Genomic DNA, 14,587 nt, shown 5'->3' with positions numbered 1-14,587 from the left:
TTAGAGAAGAGTTAAACACCTATCATTCTGAAACTATTCCATAAAGTTGCAGAGGAAGGAATACTTCCAAGCTCATTCTGAGGCCACCATCATCCTGATACCAAAACCAAAGATACCACAAAAAAGAAAATCACAGACCAATATCACTGATGAACACATGCTAAAATCCTCACCGAAATACCAGCAAACCACATCCAACAATACCTTAAAAGGACTGTACATCACGATCAAGTGGAACTTATCCCAGGAATGCAAGGATTCCTCAATATCCACAAACCAGTCAGTGTGATACACCACATTAACAAACTGAATAATAGAAACCATATGATCCTCTCAATAGATGCAGAAAAAGCCTTTGACAAAATCCAACACCGATTTCTGATAAAAACCATCCAGAAAGTGGGCACAGAGGGAACCTACCTCAACATAATAAAGGCCACACACGACAAACCCAGAGCTAACATCATTCTCAATGCTGAAAAGGTGAAAGAATTCCCTCTGAGATCAGGAACAAATCAGTGATGTCCACTCTTGTCACTACTATTCAACATAGTTATGGAAGTCCTAGCCAGGGCAATCGGAGAAGAAAAAGAAATAAAAGGAATCCAAATTGGAAAGGAAGAAGTAAAACTATCACTGTTTGCAGATGATGTGATACTATACCTAGAAAACCCTAAAGACACTACCAGAAAACTGTGAGAGCTCCTCCGGGAATTTGGTAAAGTTGCAGGATACAAAATTAATACACAGAAATTAACTGCATTTCTATTATACTAACAATGAAAGATCAGAAAGAGATATTAGGAAAACAATCCCATTTACCATCAAATCAAAAAAAACCAAAATACTTAGGAATAAATCTACCTAAAGAGACAAAAGACCTGTACTCTGCAAACTATAAGATGCTGATGAAAGAAATCAAAGATGACACAAACAGATGGAAAGATATACCATGTGCTTGGATTGAAAGAATCAATACTGTCAAAACGACTATACTAACAAAGGCAATCTATCGAATTACCAAGGACATTTTCCACAGAACTAGAAATTCTAAAATACTTTAGAGTTTATTTGGAAGCACAAAAGACCCAGAACAGCCAAAGCCATCCTGAGAAAGAAAAATGGAGCTGGAGGAATCAGGCTCCCTGACTTCAGACTATATACTACAAAGCTACAATCATCAAAACCATATGGTCCTGTCACAAAAACAGAAATATAGATCAGTGGAAAAGGACAGAAAGCCCAGAATTAAACCCACACACCTACAGTCAACTAATCTATGACAAAGGAAGCAAGAATATACAATGGAGAAAAGACAGCCCATTCAATAAGTGGTGCTGGGAAAACCGGACAGCTACACGAAAAAGGATGAAATCAGAACACATCCTTACACCATACACAAAAATAAACTCAAAATGGATTAAAGACTTAGATATAAGACCAGACACTATAAAACTCTTAGAGGAAAACATAGGCCAAACACTCTCTGACATAAACCACACCATTATCTTCTCAGATCCACCTCCTAGAGTAATGATGATAAAAACAAAAATAAAACAAATAGGACCTAATTAAACTTAAAAAGTTTTTGCACAACAAAAGAAACCCTAAACAAAATGAAAAGAGAACCCACAGAATGGGAGAAAATATTTGCAAGTGAAGTGACGGACCAGGGATTCATCTCCAAAATATATAAAGACCTCCTGCAACTCAATATTAAAAAAAAAAAAAACCCTATCAAAAAATTGGCAGATGGGAGTTCCCACTGTGGCTCAGTGGTAATGCACCTGATTAGTATCCATAAGGACATGGCTTCAATCCCTTATCCTGCTCAGTGGGTTAAGGATCCTGCATTGCTGTGAGCCATGTTGTAGATCACAGGCTCGGATCCCACATTTCTGTAGCTGTAGTGTAGGCCAGTAGCTGTAGCTCTAATTTGACCCTTAACTTGGGAATGTCCATATGCCATGGGGGATGCCCTAAAAGACAAAAAGGGGGCGGGGGCAGAAGATCTAAACAGACAATTCTCCAAAGAAGTAAAGATAGCCAAAAAACACATGAAAAGTTGTCAACATAACTAATTATCAGAGAAATGCAAATCAGAACTGCTATGAGGTACCACCTTACTTACACCAGCCAGAATAGTCATCATCAAAAAGTCTACAAACAGGATTTTGCATTGTGACTCAGTGAGTGAGAACCAAACTAGTATCTGTGAGGATGCAGGTTTGATACCTGGCCTCGCTTATTGGGTTAAGGATCCAGCATTGTTATGGCACAGGCCAGCAGCTACAGCTCCGATTCGACCCCTAGCCCAGGAACTTCCATATGTTGCAGGTATGGGCCTAAAAAGCAAAAAAAAAAAAAAAAAGAAAAAAAAAGGCAAAGCAAAGTCTACAAACAACAAATGCTGGAGAAGGTGTGGAGAAAAGGGAACCCTCTTACACTGCCAGTGGGAATGTAAGTTGGTGCAACCACTAGGGAAAACAATATGGGGATTCCTCAAAAAAATAAAAAGAGAATTACCATTTGATCCAGCAATACCAGTCCTGGGCATCTATCCAAAGAAAACCATGACTCAAAAAAAAAAAACGTGTACCCCAATGTTCATTGCAGCACTATATACAATAGCCATGACATAGAAGCAAACTAAATGTCCACTGACAGAGAAGTAGATAAAGAAGATGTGGCACATGAACACGATGGAATATTACTCAGCTATGAAAATGAATGAAATAATGGCATTTGCAGCAACATGAATGGACCTACAAATTACCATGCTAAGTGAAGTTAATCAGTGAGACACCAACATCATATGCTATCACTTACATGTGGAATCTAAAAAAAAAAAAAAAAGATACAATGAACTTATAACTGACTCACAAACTTTGAAAAACTTATGGTTACCAAAGAAGACAGGTTGCAGCGGCACGCGGAAGGTGGGCTGGGGGTTTGGGAATGAAATGTTGTAAAATTGGGTTGTGATGATGGGTGTACAACTATAAATATAATGAAGTTCACTGGGTTTAAAAAAAAAAAAGACAGAATTTTCAATACATTGATGCTACCACTTTCTTAGTATCCATCCTGACTTCACCTCCTTTCCTGCCCATGTTAGAGTTCATGATTCATCACTTTTCCTCTAAATATGTCCTCTAAAAAGCCCTCATTCCCCTATTCACTTTCCTTCTGTTTAAAAAAGTTTAACTTTTTTTTTTTCTCTTTAGGGCCGCACCTACAGCATATGGAACTTCCCAGGCTAGGGGTCATATAGGAGCTGCAGCTACCAGCCTATGCCACAGCCACAACAACTTGGGATCTGAGACAAGTCAAACCCACATCCTCATGAACACTAGTCAGGTTTATAACCCATTGAGCCACAATGGGAACTCCCTCAATTTAAAAAAATTTTAAATTGAACATTTAAAATATCAGTTTCAAGTGTACAGCATGGTGATTCAGAATTTTTCCATCAAAAGTTGTCATGAAGTGCAGTTCCCATTGTGGCTCTGTGATAACAAACCAGACTAGTATCCAGGACGACACTGGGTTCCATCTCTGGACCCGCTCAGTGAGTTAAGGCTTCAGCATCGCCATGAGCTATGGTGTAGATCGTAGACGTAGCTCAGATCCCATGTTGTAGCTATGGTGTAGGTCAGTGGCTGCAGCTCCAATTAGACCCCTAGACTGGGAACTTTCATATACCACGGGTCCAGCCCTAAAAAAGACCAAAAAAAAATTTTTCTTTAAAGTTATTATAAAACAATGGCTATAATTCCCTGTGTTATATAATATATATCCTTGTTACTTATCTATCTTATACATAGTAGTTTGTATTTCTTAAATCTCATACCCTTATCTTGCCTCTGTTCCCATCCACACCCCATAACCACTAGTTCACTAGTTTGTTTTCTAAATCTGTGAGGCTGTTTTTCTGGGCTGCTATATACATTGATTTGTCTTTTTTTTTTTTTTTGTCTTTTTGCCTTTTCTAGGGCCGCTCCTGTGGCATATGGAGGGTCCCAGGCTAGGGGTCTAATCGGAGCTGTAGCCACCAGCCTACGCCAGAGCCACAGCAACGCAGGATCCGAGCCACATCTACAACCTACACCACAGCTCACAGCAATGCCAGATCCTCAACCCACTAAGCAAGGCCAGGGATCAAACCTGCAACCTCATGATTCCTAGTCGGATCCGGTAACCACTGTGCCACGACAGGAACTCCTGTCTTATTTTTTTGAGTCCATATATAGATGATATCATACAGTATTTGTCTTTCTCTGACGTATTTCACTTAGCATAATGTTCTCTAGGTTCTACCCACATTGCTGCAAAGGGCAGATTTTCACTCTTTTATGCTCACCTAGTTTTATGTGTCAACTTGGCTGGGCTACAGTCCTGTTAATCAAACGTTCATCTAAGTGTTGCTGTAAAGGTACTTTATAGATGTGGTTAATATCCATAATCAGTTGACTTTAATTAAAGGAGATTATCCTCAATAACATAGGCCTCATTCAATCAGTTGAAAGGCCTTAAGAGCACAACTGAGGTTTTCCTGAGGAAGACGAAATTCTGCTTCAAGACTGCAGCATCTGCTTCAAGAGTTTCCTGCCAGCCTGCCCCACAGATTTCCAACTTGTCAGTCCCCATAATTGTGTTAGCAAATGCCTTGAAATTTATTTATACATATATACATACATATTATATCTTCTACGGATTCTGTTTCTCTGTACAACTTTGATACACCTGGCAAAACCTCATCCCCAGAGGAATCAAAGCACAGCTTTATCTGTGCTTGTACCTAACCAAATAAATAACACATTGGGGGCAGGGGGTGTCACAAAACCAGGCTGATATCACCTTAAATTCAAGACTTCTAACCCTTAAGTAAACAATCACTACTTCTTAGCAAACTGCTTCAAACACTCCCATTCCCCTCTGCCCATACCAATCTCACTAAGAAAACAGAAACCATGAGAGAAGATGAAAGCCAAGAGGATAAGTCTTCATCTTCCAGCCAGAAATTCCCTTGGAAGAACACACAGCTTTTCTGTATTCCCTCCTATTTGATCAAAGTCATGTCTCTAACAAAGGCCAATCTCTACTTGTACTCTCCATCTCCTTTCCTGCATATTCTCCTTTTGACTCACTGGACCCCACATTTTTCTTACTTACCAACCTACTTCTCTGTTCCAGTTCACAGCCATATCAGAGAAAAAACATTTGCAAATTTTCATATAATCTGGAGCTAGGGAAAAAGACTTGCTAGTCACAGCATACAATTTAAAAGTTGGTAAATATTGATAAATTTAACTACTTAGAAAAAAATTTCAGGATGACAAAATCATCAGAAAATTTAAAGGGCAAATTGTAAACTGGAAAAATAAAATATACAAAATATAAAAATAAATCCTACAAATCTAAGAAGATGAGTAACAATCCAAAAGAAAAATAGGCAAGTATATGGATAGTTCACAATAAAAATACCAACAGTCTTTAAAACACAAAAGATATTTAATCTCACTCACACTGACAATGAGGAAAGAAGCAGTCATCCATACACAGTGCCCATGGACTGTAAGTTGGCACAACCTCTACAGATGACACTTCAGCAATATCTATCAAAACTGCAAAAGCACATACATTGTAACCAAGCAATTGCACTTTTTAAGTGCATTCTACACATTAGAATTATGTATGCACAAGGTAATCCAGTACATCATGGCTTTCTTTTCTTTTTTTTTTTGGCTTTTTAGGGCCGCACCCACAGGATATGGATATTCCCAGGCTAGGAGTCTACAGCTGCTGGCCTCAACCACAGCCAAAGCAACACCAGATCCGAGCTGCACCTGCAAACTACACCACAGCTCACGGCAACGCCAGATCCTTAACCCACTGAGCAAGGCCTGGGATCAAACCCGCAATCTCATGGTTACCCGTCAGATTCATTTCCGCTGTGCCACAATGGCAACTCCGCACCATGGCTTTCGGCAGCAAAAGACTCAAAACAATCTAAGTATGCCTCAAATATACCTAAATAGAGAGGGCTACTTAAACAAACCTTATACCTGTATAATGTTATTACTGACTGAATTTTTGGGTCTTTCCAAAATTCTTAAATTGAAGCCATAACCCTTAAGTAATAATGTAGGTAATCAGGTTTATAAGAAGTCATGAGGATGGGGCCCCCGTAATGGATTAGTGATAAAAAGTAACAGAGAGCAGAGTACTCTTTCTCTATGTGAGAACACAGTGAGAAGGTGACATATCAAAGCCAGGAAGTGTCCTCACCAGGAACCACTTTGACACTTTGATCTTGAACTTCCCAACTTCTAGGACTGTGAGAAATAAATGTTGTTTCTTTAAGCCATCCAGTCTGTTGTATTTTGTTATAGGAGCCCAAGCTAAGACAAATGGTACACCATGAAGGTGTTAAAAAAAAAAAAAAAGGAAGAAACATGCTATTTATGCACTGATAGGACTAATATGAAATCATCTCTAAGCCAGTTAAGTTAAAAACAAAATGTGAAGGGTAATATGTATGGTATGCAACTTAAAAAATGAGGGCGGCTGAGGACATATACATATGTAAAATACACAATCCCTCACTGGCAATTGTGAAATCCATAAATCTCTGAGAAATACAAGTTTTTTATAAGTTTAAAACAAACCCTTTGTGTAAAATCTAACCAAAAATTCCACAGACTATTTGTAATTTTTATTTATCCTTACTGTACTATTTATGCTTTAATACAGAAATATTCATGTGTTTAATTATAGAATGGTACCCCACACTTTTCGCTAAGCATTTTGGAAACTATAGTAAATGCACTATATCACCTTTTTACAGTCCCTCCCTTACTTCCCTCCTGCCACAAAAAAAAAAAAAAGAAAAGAAAAAAATCACCAAACCATAATTCTGAAATACTTCTGGACCAAAAGTCATTTTGGAAAGGAATTATACATCTGCATTTACTTGCACACACATAAAATGTCTTTGGAAGAATTCACAGGAAATGTAACACTGTTTCCACTCAAAGGAATGGGTAGCTGGGCTGCACAGGGTGGAAAGGAAACTTCTTATTGCGTATCATTTTAAATCTTTGAAATTCTGAAAATAAGTAATTATACTACTAAAAGGATAAAATGTAAATAAAATAAAAATAAAAATCACTAAAACTTTAAAAAAATTACCAACAGTAACAGACAAATCCAGATGCTTTAGTTTTTTTTTGGGGGGGGGGGTTGACTGAAAAGTGACCCTTTCTTAAGTCACAGGGAAATCTATACAGCGGTGGCTTTCCTTTATCTCACGTTTGGCTGACCTAAATGGCATCTGATAGAGAATCACCCTCTAGGGAGCAAGGCAGGGAATGGTGGATTTCCACTCTGGCTAATAGCTTTTAGGAAATAGCAACCTCCCAATGTTTTTGATGCCTCATGTCAAGCAAAGCAGTTGTGCTTAATGTTTTTCTTTTCTAGTGTCCCCAAAATATGAGGGAGCTTTGGCCTCTTAGCAGCAAGAAGTAGTGAAGGCTACACTTCCCAGTATCAGAGAAAAGCTTAAGAAAGTGCTCTTAGCATAATATCTAGCCATCAGTATTCGAAGCTTCAATACAGTAGAGTTGGAGAACTCCAGTTAACATTTTCTTCTCTACTATCTATTTTCATACTTTTCAGATACTTATTTTGATATCCTGCTGTGTTCTAAAATGGATCTGAGGTGACTATAAGGTTTCCCTTTTCTTCTGATTTACATTTTACCTAACATGTACCACACTCTCAGCTTTAACCAGATTAGAAGACATCTTGCTTTTTTGGCTTATTTCATGAGTATATTTTATTTTATTTTTTGCTTTTTAGGCTGCACTTGCAGCATATTGAAGATCCCAGGCTTAAGGGTTGAATCAGACTTGCAGCTTCCGGCCCAAACCACAGCCACAGAAATGCAAAGCCTTGTCTGCAACCTACACCACAGCCCACGGCAGTGCCAGATCCCTAACCCACTGAGCAAGGCCAGGGATGGAACAGCATCATCATGGATACCAGTCAGGTTCATTACCACTGAGCCACAATAGGAACTCCCATCTTTGTGAGTATATTTTAAAAGGTGGGGCTAAAGATATATGGTTCTTTAGTTCCCAAATGCCCCAACATCCAGCTCTCAGACCTGATGACTAAAGAAATTCCCAATGAGGAGTCAGCAGGTTGTGAACCCAACTAGTATCCGTGAGGATGTGGGTTCAATCCATGGCCTCACTCAGTGGGTTAAGGATCCGGCATTGCCACGAGCTGTGGTGGTTGTCTCAGACAAGGCTCGGATCTGGTGTTGCTGTGGTTGTGATGTAGGTCGGCAGCTGCAGCTGCAATTACACCCCTAGCCTGGGAACTTCCATATGCTACAGGTGTGGCCCTAAAAAAGCAAAAACAAAAAAACAGAAAAGGAATAAAGAAAAGAAAAAGAAAAAAGAAATTCCTAATGAAATGCCTAACAACACTTGGTTTTTGTATTTGTTTGTTATAATCTCCCATTCAGCTATACTCACTGAAAAGAGAAAATGACTTCTACTTCCGGTAACCCCCGACATCACTTAAAATGGCTTCTCAATGAATACTGCCTGCGCAAAACCATAGTTTTGTTGTCCTCAGGAAGGAGCAAGAAATTTAATATATCAATATAAGCACAGAAACACTTCATAGAAAACTTAGAAAAACATAGAAAAAGAAGAGAGAGTTTCCAGATGCTACCTAATAACCTCTACAAAATGCTTAATGAACTGTTGTGCTTATCTGGTCTCTAACAAATTTGCAATTTTCACAGCGTCAAAGACCACAATAAGATTAAATTTAAAAGACGTGACAGGATTCCATTTTCTTAAAAAGTGGGTAATGATAAAGCTGTTTTCACCTCCTAGATTTCCATTCCTTTAGCTACCCATCAAAATAAACCTAGGAAAGCTTAGGCAATTCTCTGCAGTAGGAAAGATAAAAGGGGCAAAAAAAACTTTGTGTCAGAATATGTGGCAAATGTTCCCTTTAATGTTTGCTTTTGGAACATTTCCAAACTTTTAAGGCAGAGAGAATTACCGGTCTAAATGATAAATCATTTCAATCAACTCATATTAGATGAAATAATCAAATTTTAAATAAACCCTCAGAGATGCAGAGGTGGGGAAAATGGGTGTATTCTGATTCTAAATTTACTTGGCATTTTGCATCTGTTCCAAGTTAAAAATAGTAAGTGATAACAACAGCTAAAATTTCCTTAATACCTGCATCTAGCATTCCAGGTACTGCACATACAGTTAAACCTCACAGGCCTCTGAGATTATGCATTAAATTCCACCCTTGATCATGAGGTTCCTGAGGCTAATAAACTCTTCACTTTCACATTTTCTCATTTGACAGAAAATAAAACAGGTCCAAAGGAGTTCCTGCTGTGGCAGAGTGGGTTAAGAATCCACTGTAGCTGCTCAGGTTGCTAGAGAGGTGCAGGTTCAATCCCCTGCCCAGTGCAGTTGAATTAAGGATGCGGCGTTGCAGCTGTGGTATAGGTCGCAGATGCAGCTTTGATTCAATCCCTGGCCCAGGAACTGCCCCGGGTGTGGCCATTAAAAACAAACAAACAAACAAAAAAAACAGGCCTAAAGATGTTATGTAACCTGAACTAGCCTATACCACATAGTTAGATTTGCAGCAGCCACTGTTAAGTCTGGGTACCTTAACTTTCCAAAGAGCTGGCATATTTTAGCCAAACCTGATGCAATACCAAAGGGTAATGGGAGATGGAGACATATATTTGTGATATAACCTGCCACCCTGAAAAAGAATGGCAGTATTCTAAAACTCCTTATATATAATTTTAAAAATTGGATTTCAATGAAATTTGGCCTGCCCAGAGGTTTAGGGTAGGCTTTTGTTCATTTGGAGGGAATCCCTCTCATAATCTTTAATAGAACAAAAAAGCACTGTTTAGGTATGCATTAAATTCCACCCTTGATCATGAGGTTCCTGAGGCTAATAAACTCTTCATTTTCATATTTTCCACGAAGTCTGAAAGCACAGTCTTGTTAGTAAGCATGGTGCTGTGGAATGAATAAAAATCTACTAACCAAAGAACTCCTTCCTTATAATGAAGCTTTTTATTTGACTTATAAGTATAGTCATCACAAAAAAAAAAATTTAGGGCCGCACCCACGGCATATGGAGGTTCCCAGGTTAGGGGTCCAATCAGAGCTGCAGCCACCGGCCTACACCTCAGCTCACGGCAACGGCGGATCCTTAACCCACTGAGCAAGGCCAAGGACTGAACCTGCGTCCTCATGGATACTGGTCAGGTTCGTTAACCACTGAGCCACTATGGGAACTCCATCACAGAAAATATCTGATGCAACAATTTTCTCTGCTTCTGTAGATTACAAAAATCTAACTTTCACTGCTATTTTTGATGTGGGATTCTGATATCACCCAAGAAGGACTTCTTTTGTCCTAGTATGTTTTCTGAAGAACCATCTATCTGGGGAACAACTATTCTATTTAAAAAGAAGAAAAATTCCAACAGTGTCAGTTTATAGTTCTAACCAAAAAGGTACGCTGCCTGCCTACACCTCTATAACTTGCTGATGACAAAGTCCAGATGACAGAACTAAAAAATGAACCTAGGTCTGATTCCTAGACAGGTCTACTTCTACCTATGACCCTGAATGATAGAACAGCTTATTTTAATACTCTTGTCACCTGTTACGTAGTAAAGTTTGTTGACTCATTTCTGAAATCAAAGTTCAAATAATCTGCATTAAAGCAAGAAGAAAAAGCTACTAAATGTTCATGGAAAGAGCTCATGACTAAGACAATAAGCATCACAGCTCAGAGAAACAGACAAATGATTTACACCTAAAGCTATGTGGCTTTGATGACTTCCCTGCTCTACATGAATCAGAAAGACTACCATCCATACTACTGACTTGATCAGAGACCTCTAGAGAGCTGGCATCTTAAAATCAGACATTGTTTTATATACATATGCAACAAAGCATCTCAACTATTTAAATGACACAAATATGTCTCAAAACTCAACTCAATGACAAAGCAAGACATTAAGAATCAGGCTTCTATTCAACAACCTCTTAATTGGCACTAGGATAGTTTGTGACTAGTCACTTAATAAATTACTTCAAGTAGTTTTGGTGAGCACTGAGTATAAACACAGGTTATTTCCATAATATTAGGCACTGAGCAAACAAAAATTTAAAGATTAGGAGCTCCTTGGTGGCTCAGTGGATTAAGGATCCAGCATTGCCACTGCTTGTGGCTCTGGTTACAGCTGTGGCTTGGGTTCAGTCACTGGCCGGGGAACTTCCACATGGCATGGGCACAGAAATAACTAACTAAATTAATAAATAACAAAATTTAAGTACCTAACTTCCACATGGCATGGGCACAGAAATAACTAAATTAATAAATAACAAAATTTAAGTACCTAATTTACAAATTTTGGTAAATTTGTTCTTAAACGAATTTCCCTTTCAAGTGGCCTTTCTCACAGGATTTAAAGTAATATGAAGGATAAAGTTTCCTACTCTGCCAGGATACTTAAAAGGAGTCCTTTTCAAATTCATTAATGCATACACTTACTAAAACAGAATCAGTGCTATCTCTTCCTTTAAAAATAAGGTAAAGTTGAACAGGGAGTGGCTACTGATGGGTGTGGGGTTTCTTCTTGGAGGTAATGAAATGTCCTGGAATTAGAGGTGATCAATGCATAATTTTGTGAATACATTTAAAAACCACTGAAGCACACTCTAAAAGGATAAATTTATGGCATGTGAATAATATCTTGAAAAAGCTGTTATTTTTTAAAACCAACAGAATTTAGAAAACAAAGCAAAAACACTTTGGGTTTGTCACCTAAAGCCTGACCAGAGGATTTGTATCAGTAACCCTTACTGGAATTTAACATACCTTAACTAGGTAAAGCAATAAAAGTTTAGTATCTCAAGACTTTCATCCCTATCTTAATAAAGTATCACTTTATTTCTTTATTTGCACTCTTAAGCTCACCTCAAATTCTTTCATATCCAAAATAAGTGCTAAAACATATTAAGTAGGGAGAAGAAAAGACATGTACTGTGGATAAATATTATTTTGAGTTTTAGGCCCATATGCCTAATACTATTAGTCCAAAACATTTCTAACAAACTTTAATAAAATGTAATTAGATATTAAGGATTTCTAGTAAAACTTTTATGCCATTTGTTTCTTTTGGTATAACTTTTTCACTTAAAGGAGTATCGAGAAACATTTCAAGTAATATTCACAAAAGGATAAATAATCATTTTAGAGGCTTACTGAAATATACATATCACATACACAGACACACAGAGTAAAAAATATTTTAGCAAGATTTAAGTTTAGGATAGTTCAGAAGTAATAGGGAAAAAAAGTGATTCAAAAACCCCTACTGTTGTGACAGACAATATATGAACTGATCATTTAGCCATCTGGATGTGACCCGTTTGCATGAGGCTTCCAAAACTTTACGAAGAACATTAAATGCTTTTTGTTAAGGCTTGAGTTTCAATATTATCAATTGTAAAGAGCTTTTCAGTGTTCTGAGTTTTATTTAACACTTACTATATTCCAGGCTAGGTGTTGGAGACACAGATCCAAGACAGGCCTGTCCTGAAGGAAGTCCCATTCTGACTGCTTGGTTATGTCAGGTACAGCACTAAACATGTTCACTCACAGCATCTAACCTCCTAGGCTTAACCCACAGCAGAGGATTCTGAAGTAAACATTACACATGACTGTAAAGAAATACATAAAAGCTGTACATTTAGACCAAATATAACTCTACTTCCTAATACATTTAAGGTTACGCCTAACATTCCAGATGTACTACCAAAACAGTAAAATGACCCAGAATATAGCTATACCTTCTTTAACACACATTACTTACATAATTTCATTTAAATCTCATTTAAAGGTACATCCATTCAAAGTATCTTCTTCCATTAAAGGATATTTGTCTTTACCCTCAAACTCTCCATCTGGGTAGAGTACTGAACAGTTGTTGAATGAATGAATGAATGAATGAAATAAACAGATGTTCTAATTACCAAGGGGGTACTTGCTGGATGCTTATCTTAAAACACAATGGACTGACAGACCAGAATTCTTCGGGAAAGATCACAGAATTTCAGAGGTAAAAATAGTAAGCAATTGACATTGTCTGATAACGTGCAGTCAACATGTTATTAAGTCCACAGTAAACACATGATAGGAAACTTTCAGAAATTAAAATGAAAATAAAACACTTTTGTGTTCATCACGGTACCTTGAAATAGACCCGGTTCTACGACCTAAGGATTGTGAACAGAAGTGCAAGACAAAGAGAAGGGAGGGTGGGGTGAAAAAGTCAAAAGGTCACCACCGAGTGACCCTCATGAGAAATGCGCGCTGACCACTGAAGCTCGCGCCGAGCCTGACGGGCACCTCCCGCCCAAGCCACCGGCCCGGGCTCTCCCTCGCAGCCCTGTTGAAGGCCACCTCAGTCTTTCTGCGCCGCCGCCTGCGTTCGCCCAGAACATAAGCACAAAGAAACCACCGAGAAACAAAACACTGTTCCCGTGGGCTCCGGGCAGGCGTCGGGTCCCGGCCACCGGAACGCTTTCCCCGGCTCTCCATTGCCGGGGAAGGCAGCCAGGGCGCGGCGGGCCGCCTAGGCGCCTCCGTTCCGACCTTCGCCGAAGTATTTCAGAACTTGCCACCAACCTCCCGTTTCATTTATCCCTCCATACGTGGACGCCGGACCCGCGCTAGGAGAACGCCTGAGGACCGACGGGCGGAGCTGGAGAGGCAGGCGGGGGGCGAGTGGGGGGCAGGCGGGGCGCGCCAGGGTCCCGCAGCCTCACGCCCCCAGGGCGGCCCCCGCCTATCCCGCAGCTATTGTTCCCGCGCCACTCACGCGGGCCGCGCGCCCCCCGCCCGCCGCGAGCTCCCGCCCCCACCCCGGGAGGGGGTCACGGCTGAAGAGAGGCGGCGGCGGTGGCGGCGGCACAATAACATAAACACCGCGGGGCCGCCGGCTCCGACCCTCAAGCTCTCACCACACTCACCTGGCAGCGCAGCGAACGGCAACAGAAAACCTCGGCGGTGGAGACTGGCGCCGTCCCGGCGGTCGCCGCGGCCGTTACCCAGCGCTGCTCGCGGCTCCGCGCTCCGGGCAGCGTCGTCCGGCCTCGGCCGCTCAGCTGAGTAACAGAGACGCTGCCCGTCACGGCGCACGCCCGCTCACGTCATCGCGCAGGGCCCCGCCCCCGCGCTTCGCGAACGGGCCGCGGGGCGGGGCAGCCCCGGGGCCCGGATTGCGGGGGCGGGGCCCGCATCCGGGGGAGGGGCTACTCTAGGGGGCCGGGAGGACTTGCGGAGGTCGCCGGGAGGCGGAGCTGCGGGGAGAGTCTCTGAATGTGGACTGTGAGGGGCGTGGCGGGAAGCTGGATGGGGCGGGGCCCTGACCCTGGCACGTGGCGGCATATGGCCCGAGAGCCTAGTATCTGTACCTGGGCAGTACGCTATTCCTAGGCAA

At 40.5% G+C, this 14,587-nt stretch overlaps 1 protein-coding gene across 7 annotated transcripts in view; it reads right to left on the bottom strand.

Moving 5' to 3' along the window:
* Positions 1-14,265, bottom strand: part of MAPK8 (mitogen-activated protein kinase 8) — a 119,046-nt gene extending 104,781 nt beyond the window's left edge. For 6 of the 7 annotated variants that reach the window (XR_007132152.1, XM_047759902.1, XM_047759906.1 and 3 more), the window contains exon 1: positions 14,118-14,265. The gene's annotated coding sequence lies outside the window, so the exon portion shown is untranslated. Of the gene's footprint in view, positions 1-12,633; positions 14,055-14,117 lie in introns of those variants that run through there. The other variant, XM_047759903.1, reaches the window with a different exon arrangement.
* Between the last annotated feature and the right edge of the window lie 322 nt (positions 14,266-14,587).

The sequence above is a fragment of the Phacochoerus africanus genome, chromosome 15, assembly GCF_016906955.1.
Source record: "Phacochoerus africanus isolate WHEZ1 chromosome 15, ROS_Pafr_v1, whole genome shotgun sequence".
Classification (NCBI taxonomy): Eukaryota; Metazoa; Chordata; class Mammalia; order Artiodactyla; family Suidae; genus Phacochoerus; species Phacochoerus africanus.
This window is presented reverse-complemented; position numbering and strand designations above follow the sequence as displayed.